We start from the raw sequence: 10,538 nt of genomic DNA, 5'->3' as shown, positions 1-10,538 counted from the left end.
AGAAGTCCCAGGCCTCCCCCCAGATGTCGGGCAGCGAGCGCCCCAGGGAAGGGGCTCGCCCCGCCAACCGCACGGACCCTGCCGGCAGCGGGAGCAGCAGCAGGGCAGGAGGAAGCGCGTCAGTCAGGAGCAGTTCGGCTCTTCAGGGCCCAGGTGCCTGCCTGATACCTAGGGCCGGGCTCGGCTCACGCAATCCCGGTGCCGTTCAGGTTTCCCCACTGCCCCTCCTGGTTTACACCACCTGCCGTGGGGCTGTGATGGCAGAGGGACCCCTGCGTGACCCGTTTCTCCAGTGGCGTGAGGATGCAAGGCCACTGAAGATGAGGGGGTGGGCAGGCAGTCACCAAGCGTGAGGGGAGGGGGGTGCCCAGCCCAGCCCTGCTGCAGCTGGGCCAGCTTGAGAACCAGGCCTGGGCCTTGGCCACCCGGCGCTGCCGTGCAGGGCTTGTGAAGGCCAGAGTTAGGTTATGGCTCAGAGGTGGGAAAGCTGACCATCCTCTCCTAGTATTTTAGGATAATATCCTCTGGTCTGATCTGAAAAAATCCCATGGCATTAATGTAAAATTGTCATAAAGGATGCACTTCCCTTTATAATAAATCAGTCAACGAGCAAAGAAAGAAACCAGAAGTCTGACAATGACGGTGACAGCTGTGGTGTAAATACAAAAAAACCTCCAACTGGAAGAAAATACTGAATTTATGCAAAGTAAGAATTCCTATCTTAAAATTATTAAGAATAAATCTATTACTGAAATCCAAATGCAACCCAAGGGAAACCAATAAAGCTCTCTGTACTAAGGGAAGCACTACAGCTTTGGGCTCAAGTATTATGCGTATAATTACTGGTTGTACAGCACTAAGAATATTCCTTTCAGAAATACAAGTATTGAAGTCCATCAAAATCTTTTTGGTGCCATTTGTAGTTCACAATCAGTGTATGTTGATGTAAGCATCCAATGGTTGTAATCTCTGCTATTAGTATCTGTGTATTTAGTTTTGTGTTAAATTATTTGTACAATAAATCATCGGTAAGCTCCCTTTTGACTAAACACACTGGTTGAGACTTTGAGGCTCAAAATTTTCACAGGGAAGTAAATCAGTAAAGTGGAACGAAGTACATTGAAGAAGCAAACTTGAAATAAGAAATGAGCTTGCAAAAGTGCTTTGAGAATGTCACTAAATAAAAATTGGTCCAGTAGGATCAAGATGAAAGGACTAGATTTTAATTTATTAATAGTGCAGTATGTGACAGAGCTATTTATTTTGTTAAAGCTACTCCTGTGTCACTGAGCCGAGAATCTAGCCTGAAATTAAAACAGCAGCAGTAGTTTGTAGCTATTCAGGGTTAATATTCCCAGTCTGTTTCTCTGGATAATTTCAACTAAGTAGAAGTAGAAACGCTGAAGTAACACTAGAGAAAATAAGCATGCAAAATTAAATTTGCCAGAAATGTAACACATCCCATACTGCCTTGCTGCAGACATAAGGTGACAGCCACAATGAGGATGAGAAGCTGAGGTGCAAGGCACTTTCCTACGCATCACAGATGTCCATCAGGCTGGGTGCTCCTGGTCCTCCTCTGCTGTCGGCACGCCAACAAGCCACTCAGAGTTAACTCAGCACACCACCTGACCTGTAGCGAAGGTGTGCCTGCATCTGCCCTAACCCATCACATTTTCAGCTGTGAAGCACCTCCCTAGCTGTGTAAGCTCAACTATTTGTGGGGCCACCCTGAGAATCAGAATTTAAGTACTCCAGTGTAAGCAAAATGATGCAACCTCCCCAAACCCCAGCCTCCCTGTTTTGAAGCTGGATCCCTCATCCATCGTGGCACAGTCCCACAAGGGCTGAGCTGCACAAAGCCATGTGCTGCAAATAGTTCCATCAACAGCCCCTGACATGGCCAGGTGCAGAGCTTGTGGATGCGGGTCCCCAGGCAGGCTGACCAGGGAAATTAAGGCCTATTTGTGCCCTCAGGGCACTGACAATAAACTATTCCATATAGCTAACATATTTTATATCCAGTTGCGTATCTTGAATATCTTTGACGTTCTCATCCATTGTAACATGATGAAACTATTGGAACCACTGCAAAAATAATGTATCTTTCTGGACCAGCATTATTTGAATTAGTTAAAACAACCCTTTTTTACAAAGCAAGAGCAATGAAAATAGATCCATTCATTGAAAAATATGTTATCACCCTCCACCACTGAGCTAAATGGTAATCATGACCCACTGTAGCTCTATGGACAGCAGGGATGGAATTAGTGTATCCAGTTAGAATACTAAAAGCGGTATCTAATTGACTAATCGGGTACCGCATCTTGTGCGCGAGGACTGCCATTTACTCTGTATCCCAGTTCAGTGTAAATCACGGATGTCTAGCTCAAAGGTCTGGACTCTTAATTATAGGCATTTCTACAACTAAGTATATTTTAAAAGAGTAATTGATAATGTATTCACTTTATGAATAAATTAGCATTAACTGGGAAACTGCCCTTATATGTTCAATCCAGTTTGATTAATTGATGGGTCAATTATAGATAGACAAATAGAGCCACAACTCCTAAAACCATCTACTCTGACTACCTAAACTGCACAAGCTATTGAATTCCTTGAACTAGTTCCTGCTCAAAGTAGAGCAAAACTTTTAGGAAAGTCAGGCTTGATTTTAAAATGTCCTTAATAAGTGGTTCTATAAAAAACCCCTACTAAACACATGTGCTTTATTTCTACCTTTAATATGCTCAGTTGTCTTTTCAGCTACTGGATCTTGTTATAACATTATAAACTATTTTGGAAAGTTCTCAGTTGTTTTCTCTCTACATTAGTACTTGTAGACGTTGGTAAAATGAAATGATTCAGCATTTGCTTCTGAAATCTGAAAACATATATACATTATATACTCCAGTTGAGAAATCCTGGTCACACTGAAATCAATGACAAATTCCTACGTTCTTTAATGAATTCAGGAATTTATTTCTGTTTCAAATAACACTGTGTCCAAATAAAAGAGGTTAACAAGTCATATGCATTATCAAATTACTTCTAAACAATACCTCATGCTGGGTCATAGACTTCTCTAAGATCATGTAGGTTCATTGATAAGAAGCTTGTGAGGCTTCTTTTTGGGGGAACCAGCTGGGATGACGGCAAACACTATCACACTCCTGTTCCACATTATCACCCTTGTTGAACAGCTGACAATTTGATTATGCCTCAGGTAATGAGGAAAAAAATCTGAATTTCAGTAGCTCTCTTTTTTAATAAACAGTCATTTAGTTTTAAAAACAAAAATAATAATTTACTAAATAGGCTTTATTCCATGCTGAAAAACGTTTCTTTCCATGAGATAATGCACGAATTTATTCACAAGAGTGAAATTCAGCACCGTCCTGCAGCCCCATTCAAACCCTCCAGGAGAAATTCAGCCAGCTGCCTGCATAGCTTTTAGCTTACTTTGGATGTTTTCAAGAAAGAAAATTGGTTTGATGATAAGTTATTAATGAAAACAGTTTTGTAAATACTTTGTTGGTATATTTATCCTGTCCCCCTTTTTCTATATTTATACAAAACCTTTAAATAAAACATACCCTTTTGAATCTGCCTGTTTTATCTGTGTTTTCATACCATGTTCATCAGATAATCTGAACATGGGTTTTTATGAATCAATTTGAATGCCTAAATAAATACTGTTTATAGCAAAACACAGACTTGTTAATCAATTTAGGAAGATTCTCAAGGCTTTTGCCATATAAATATGCATGCAACTGCTGAATAAATAGCCAGCACCAGGGAGTTTCAAGCAACCAGAAAAAGACTGGAGTGCTCTCACTCCCCACTGCTCACAAGATGAACAGCGGAGTCTGTACCCTGCAGGATGTGTTGAGGACCTGGCAGGGTGTGGTGATAAAATGATACTTTGCTAAATTATACCTCATATCTGCAGAGACTTGTACTTCTCATCTCCTTTGTCTTTTTTTAACTTCCATTACGTCTGTTTTAAATATGAAAGATGACAGCTCATGAAAAGATGTGAAGTAGTATATAGGTTTAAGAAAGTCACAGAACAAAGTGTCGCGCCTGCTCTTTGAATTTCTTAAAATTAAGGAGCCTTTAGAAGCAGAGTTGTTCACCTTCACTCACAACCTTGGAGCCACTCTACAGAAAACTGTGCATGTTTGACAGGAAAAGATCTGTCCCTGTTAGTTACTATTAGTTAGGCTTAGTCACTTAAACTTCCAGAAATGGTACCGCCAAACCGCAGACCATATTCTCCAGGAACGGCTGCACGCCCCATGCTCAAAGCTGTCTTTTTATGTTACGTGTCACTGCAGACTTTATCCAGAAAGGTTCTAAACTTGGAAGAGGAACGGGGAGTCACTTGTGAAGACACAGGGCCCCGAGCAAACTGGAGGTTGAGCTGCAGGGTAGGTACAAGAAACGATTATAGGCCAGCAGCCTGCGGCGGGAGAAAGGGCAAAGGAAACTGTATATAACCTTTTCTATATTTAATGCAATTATTTCCAGAGAGATCTGTTTTACTAACCTTGTCTTTTTTTTTTCTTTTTTTTTTTTCCAAAATTATTGGTACCAACAGCTGCTTGCAGCTGGCCAGTGCAGGTACTACAGAATAGATGGGGCAGCTGGAAGCTCATCCTGCACTGCAGTCCAAGTAACAAAAAACTCAGCATAAACTGGTTTAATAGGTTTTGTGGGTAGATTTCATGGCCCATCCTAAACTCTGTCCTGCTGTATCTAGGGAGCTGCTTCTGGTATCTTCAAAATTTATGGGTAGTTTGGGTTCAGAGATTTACACCTTTTCAGCAGGTGAGTGCAAGTCTGTATTATTCTTTGCAAACCAGAGATTAAGTGTGAAGGTAAAAACTCAGCAGGAGCTGGGAAATGCTGCCTTTCAAAGAGGAAAAGTGCAGTTAATCACTTTTAGGAAATAACTTGCAAGGTGGGAGTTCAGCGTTGACAGTGAGTTCAGAATTCAGTAGTCGCTGCAAGCACAGCGTGTCACTGGTGCATCTCTCAGGCTGGTGTGCTCCCAGCTCCCAACCCTGGAGGGGCCCAGGCTTGACATTCATAATCTGTCCTCGTGTTATCTTCCACATCTATGCCACGGATGGTTGACATGTTGACAGTATTGACATTGCCCAGTTCTGATACACAAACAAAAATGCTCTAGAGATGCCCTGGCTCTGTCGATAGGCTGTTCCCAACCAAAGAGGACTGTTGGAAACAGAGAAGCCAGGCAACCCCATAGAGATGTCTGTCTCTTCTCTTTAGAGACATTTGTGATAGTGAAAGACTCAGAGATCTAGAAAGAGGTTCCTCATTTTTTTAATGAAAGGAAGGAAACTCTTTGCCCTCACCCATCAGATACCCCCTGCAACTTTATAAATATTAACATCCTTACTGCAAGTCTTTACAGGGAAGAGTGTAGACCTAGAAGAAGTAAGGACTCAAGTTTTCTGCCTAATATATGGAAGTGATTCACCTGGGTTAAATGTATTTTAATCCACTCATTTGAAGTTTACAAGCGTTTTTAGTATGTCATTACAGAAAGCCTGTACACAAATTTCCAAAGACAGAAAGTGACAGCAGCACAAATGTGGTTTCAGGAACATATCATGATGACAGAACTGGATGACTGTGGGGAACAGGCAAGGGCAGCTGTTAGGTGTGAATGTGACACTCAACACTCAGATGCTTGCAGTTCACAATTTGCTTTTATCAGAATCAGCAACCTCACAACTGCCATTCTGTGTTAACTCCAGCCTGCCCCTGGCAGACCTGCATTAACCTTTGCTTATGGAGCCACGGCAGGACTCAAGCAAATAAAAAAATATAATACGTCAGATTCTCCACTGGTGTAAATCAGCATCTCTCCCCTGACTTTGAAGGAATGGCACCTGCTTGCTCAAGCTGAGGATCTTACCTGGTGCTACTGTAGCATCATTAAGTTGTCACATTCTTCCCCTGCCTCTCCTTTTGTCACCAAGCTGCAACTTTTCTGCGTTGAAGACTAGAGACGGGTCTTTGATCCTCTGATAACTCCTTGAGGCTCCCTAAGATAATTGGCCAGGACATTTCCTGAGTTATCCAGGGTCATTTTATCTGCCCTTTTACTTGGAGAGGGATTACAGGCAAGCAAAAAGTCTTGGAGCCTTCACAGATGCAGACGACCTACATGAGTGTAGCAGGTCAGGCACCCCTCCCGACATGAGGGACACCCCATTGCCACCGGGCCGTGCTTAACCTATCCTGCTACTGATGTGGAAACAGAAACCCTCCAGGGTGACCTGGGCCCTAAGACTATGTCCCTCTTTTGTCCCAGCTCACTGCAGGTGCTGGAAAAGGAAAGTAGGTGAGCTGCTTTTCTGCTTATGGAGGTATTTACACACTGTAATCAAGCTATCTTTCCATATTCTCACAAGTTCTCATGGTACAGCATTTTCTTCAGTTCTAACAATGATTTTTGCTGCTATTTTCCAAACCTCTGTTTTTTTTCAGCTTCATTGAATGATCACTGAAAGCGTGTGGCATTTCAGTACCCACACCAATGCTGTATAAAGATGTAACATCACATTTATATACATACTGGTTACTTTTCCATTTATATGTGCAAAGATTGCATTAACAGTACAATCAACAATAACGTATATTTAACTCAGCAACAAAAATGCTCGTGCCAGGCCTAAGACTGACCTCTTTCCAGCCTTACTAAAAATATCTTTATTCAGTGATGACTTCCCAGTGATAACTCATTTTTGAGATTTACCACTTAATAAAACCACTGTTCTGCTAGTGGATATTTCACTGAGACTGCACAACATTATTTTTGTTGAGAATGTTTTGCAAAATTAAATCAAATGCCTTACAAATGTCTCAGTATATCACACTGAAGCGGTTACCTTTTCAGCCAAATTTGTAATCTAATCAGGTTTGTCTGACAAGACCTATTTTCCATAAAACCATGCTGACTGGCATTAATTACTTCCTGTCCTTTCATTCTTTATCAGTTGAATCCCATATTCTATTATTTTTCTCCCCCCTAACCTCGTCTCCATTTTGATGTTAGGTTAGCTGGCTTATATTTACCAAGGTCATCATGTTTGTCCTTGCTGAATACTGGCAAAACATCAGTCTTGTTCCAGTCTTCTGGAATTTCTATATTATTTCAAGACCCATTAAAAATTAACGTGTGGAAGGAAGAATCTCCTCTACTAACTATTTGAGGCTCCTCAGGTGCAAGTTATCTGGGCCTGATGAATTACAGGTTTTTATCACAAGTAGATGTTTAACATCCTATTTGGTTACTAATGGACTGAAAAAGGCTTTGGCTGCCCGATATGATACTGCTGTCATCCTACTTTTTCCAAATCGAGGAGAGACGTGTTTACTGAATATGGCTTTCTCCATTATTAATGATTTTACTACCTTCATCTGGTAAGTAGCTAATTCCATTGCTGGAATTACTTGTGTGTATAACATACTTCAAATACTCTTTTTTTTTTTTTTTTTTGGTCCTTCTTTTTGCCTTGCTGGATATGCAGATATCTTAAGCTTCAATTTTCTGTGCGTCATAATTCTCCTTTTTCTTCCTTTTGCTGCAGGCCACTATTCCTCCTCTTAATCTCTGCCTCCTACAAAATGAAGTGATACCTCGAAGGAGAGAGAAGGGGAAGGAAAGAGTTCATTATTCTGCTATCTTCAGGGTCTCTTTAATTATAACTACTATTGTTCTTACCTTCTTAGCTTAAGTGTGCTTCAGGTAGGAGTAGGAGTGATACCAACTTCCTCTTATTCCCTTTTCTGGTGTTCCCTATCGATGGAGGGGCCCATCTTTCAGCAGGCTCATTCACATCCACGTAGTTGTTGGTTTCTCTGTCAACCACCTCTTCTGCTTCTCCTTCTGTAACTATTTTTCTACATGAACATAAACTGAGAACACAGAGACTGTTACTGAGAGAAGAGCCACCATCCGTCACCAGATGACAGGCACTCTTACTTCTGGAAAGATGAAATCTGGCCCAACAGAGTACTGAATATATCTGTAAGTGGCCCACGCTGAGAGCCATTGCACCAGCAGCAGCTAGAAGCCCTCCAGATGTGTTTATACAGAAATGCTGTGCTCTCCCAGCTTTGCATTTGGTACCAGTGAGAGCTGCGAGTACAGAGTACATTTGACAATGAAGCCAAATGTATTCTTATTACAATCAATAACTTGGGTAATTCTCACTCTTTACAAGAATTTTTTGGGTTGTGGTTTTGCTTGTTTGGGATCTTTTTTGCTTACTGAGGGAGAAAAAAAATGTAGTCAAAGACTGGGAGTTTTGCTTTGAATGAAAGTTGGCTTGTGCCTCTTTCAGGGTAATAGGAAGATAGCTATCAGGACACATACTACTATGCCACATTTGCACTTAGTTAAATAGTTATTTTAAAAGAAGTTGCACCTCAACCATGTGCTTGGGAGCTAAAATGTGTTTGGGAGCTATGCTGTTAGCTGCTGGCTGAGCCTACACTCCTACTAGGAGAGGCCCTGGGGCACAGCCCTGGCCCCGGGGCTAGGGCACTCAGTCTGGCTCCCATCCACGCTGCCTGCACCTTCACAGCAGGCTGGCTGTGTCTCCTGGGCCGTCACTTGACAGGGACTCACCTTTGGGCCTGGGATGGTGACCCTTTGGCCCAAGGAGAGCACTCTTAATTTGTGGTGTTTGTTCAATGTAATATGAAATAACATGGTCCACAGGCTGCAGCCCCTCTGGTGCTAGTTCCACTGAACCAAATGCTGCCAGCCCAGGGATACAGCACTGGGCAATACTTGGAGGGCTCGAACATCATGGGGAAGGGAGTTAACACAATGCAGGATTTTCCATACTGCCCTTGGGAATGCCTTCTTCAGCATTTGTCAGATGGAATGCCCATCTGACAAACTGCCAGGGCACTGTTTTGAGGATGTACTTGGAGCAGTCCAGGACAGAGCCAGAGAATAATCTATCAATGTGAATTGATCAGGGATTTCAGGTATTTAGCACTGTGGAGATTTACACTGTGAAAGCATTTTAGATTCAGAATAAGTACATTTTGGATAAATACTTCCTTCTTCCTTGCCTGCTATCAGTGCTTATTAACTTTCAGAGTTAAGAGAATGGCAATGGCAATAATAATAGTAGTGATAAAACCAGTGGAACTTTTATCTCCAGGTGTGACTGTCCTGCAGGCTTATGTCACTGAGAAGTCTGTGAATGTGGTGAGAAATGAAGGCTATGTGGGAGTGGGAGCTGTCAGAATCTGTATGTGTGGTTGGGGCACTTAGACTGCACAGGGTAAATGGACTGTAGGGCCCAGGCATGTAAAGGGACCAGTATAGCATACATGATAGACCAGACAGAAAGCAAATGTTCTTTAAGACAAAAATTTGGAAAATTTCAATATCTAAGAGAGAAAAAACGAGGCTCTTCAGCAATAGATGTGGATAATGTATCTGGGTTTAGATCCACCCAAAGATTTGGTGCAAATATTGAAATGAAAGTAAAAACATATTGTTTTAATTTCTCTTAATCTGTTTAATTAAAATAATAAAAATAAAAACAGGAATGCATGAACAAATGTATCAGCCATAAACTCTGTCCCAGATAATCACTGTATTAACAGAAAGTCAGGATCTCTCCAAATACTGGAAAACTAGAAACAGAAATCAGCCTCCCCAAAGATTAATATGGTACTTTTAATGCAGTGCTTGAAGAGTAGTAGGGCTTGTCTTTACTTCAGAATATATTTTAAATGATCAGTGGAAAGACAGAGAGCAGAAGGTGCATTAGGATTACAGTATTAACAATTGAAAAATGTGTTCAGCTGGACCCATAGTACCAACTTCAGCAAACACACTCGTGACATGAATGAGGCTCTACTCTCATGTCAGTCTGGGAAACTGTTGAAATCACAGATCATCAATTTCAAACATCTTCAGAGAAAATCCACAGAGATAAAACTTTCTTAAAGAAAGGAAAGAAAATGAGTCAATGCAAAGCTGCATCTCGAGGGAGTTACATTAAAAAAATGAAAAGTAAATACTCAGATGTGCAGAAACTAGATGAATTGGAACAATTATGAAAGCAGTAAGACCAGATATTGCATTCCCAGCAATGAAATAAAGATTTGATAATAAAACTGAGTGGATACATTATCCACATAAACACTTCAGGAGTTTGAATTTATCCCTTTATACCACATCTGATGATGCTTTGGATGGTATTGAATTGTGATTCATGTATTCAGAGATCATTTTACAAAATCAAAGGAATCCTCATGAGCTAAATAAGCTCTTGATGAGTCAAAACTGACACAAAATAATTGCTTAACAAATCAAATTGGTCATCTCAAGGAGATTGCTGTAACTTGTATTGTTGTCTGTGAGGCATTTTTAAAGACATTTTGACTTGAGCAAACCTTTCTGAAGCCCTTTTCTCTTCAAGCCACAAAACCTGGCATGGGTAATCCTCGTGTCAAGAATCGGTGACTAA

The sequence above is a fragment of the Athene cunicularia genome (genome assembly GCF_003259725.1).
Source record: "Athene cunicularia isolate RWA chromosome 3 unlocalized genomic scaffold, athCun1 chr3_part1, whole genome shotgun sequence".
NCBI lineage: Eukaryota > Metazoa > Chordata > Aves > Strigiformes > Strigidae > Athene > Athene cunicularia.
Note: the sequence above shows the minus strand (reverse complement) of the source record.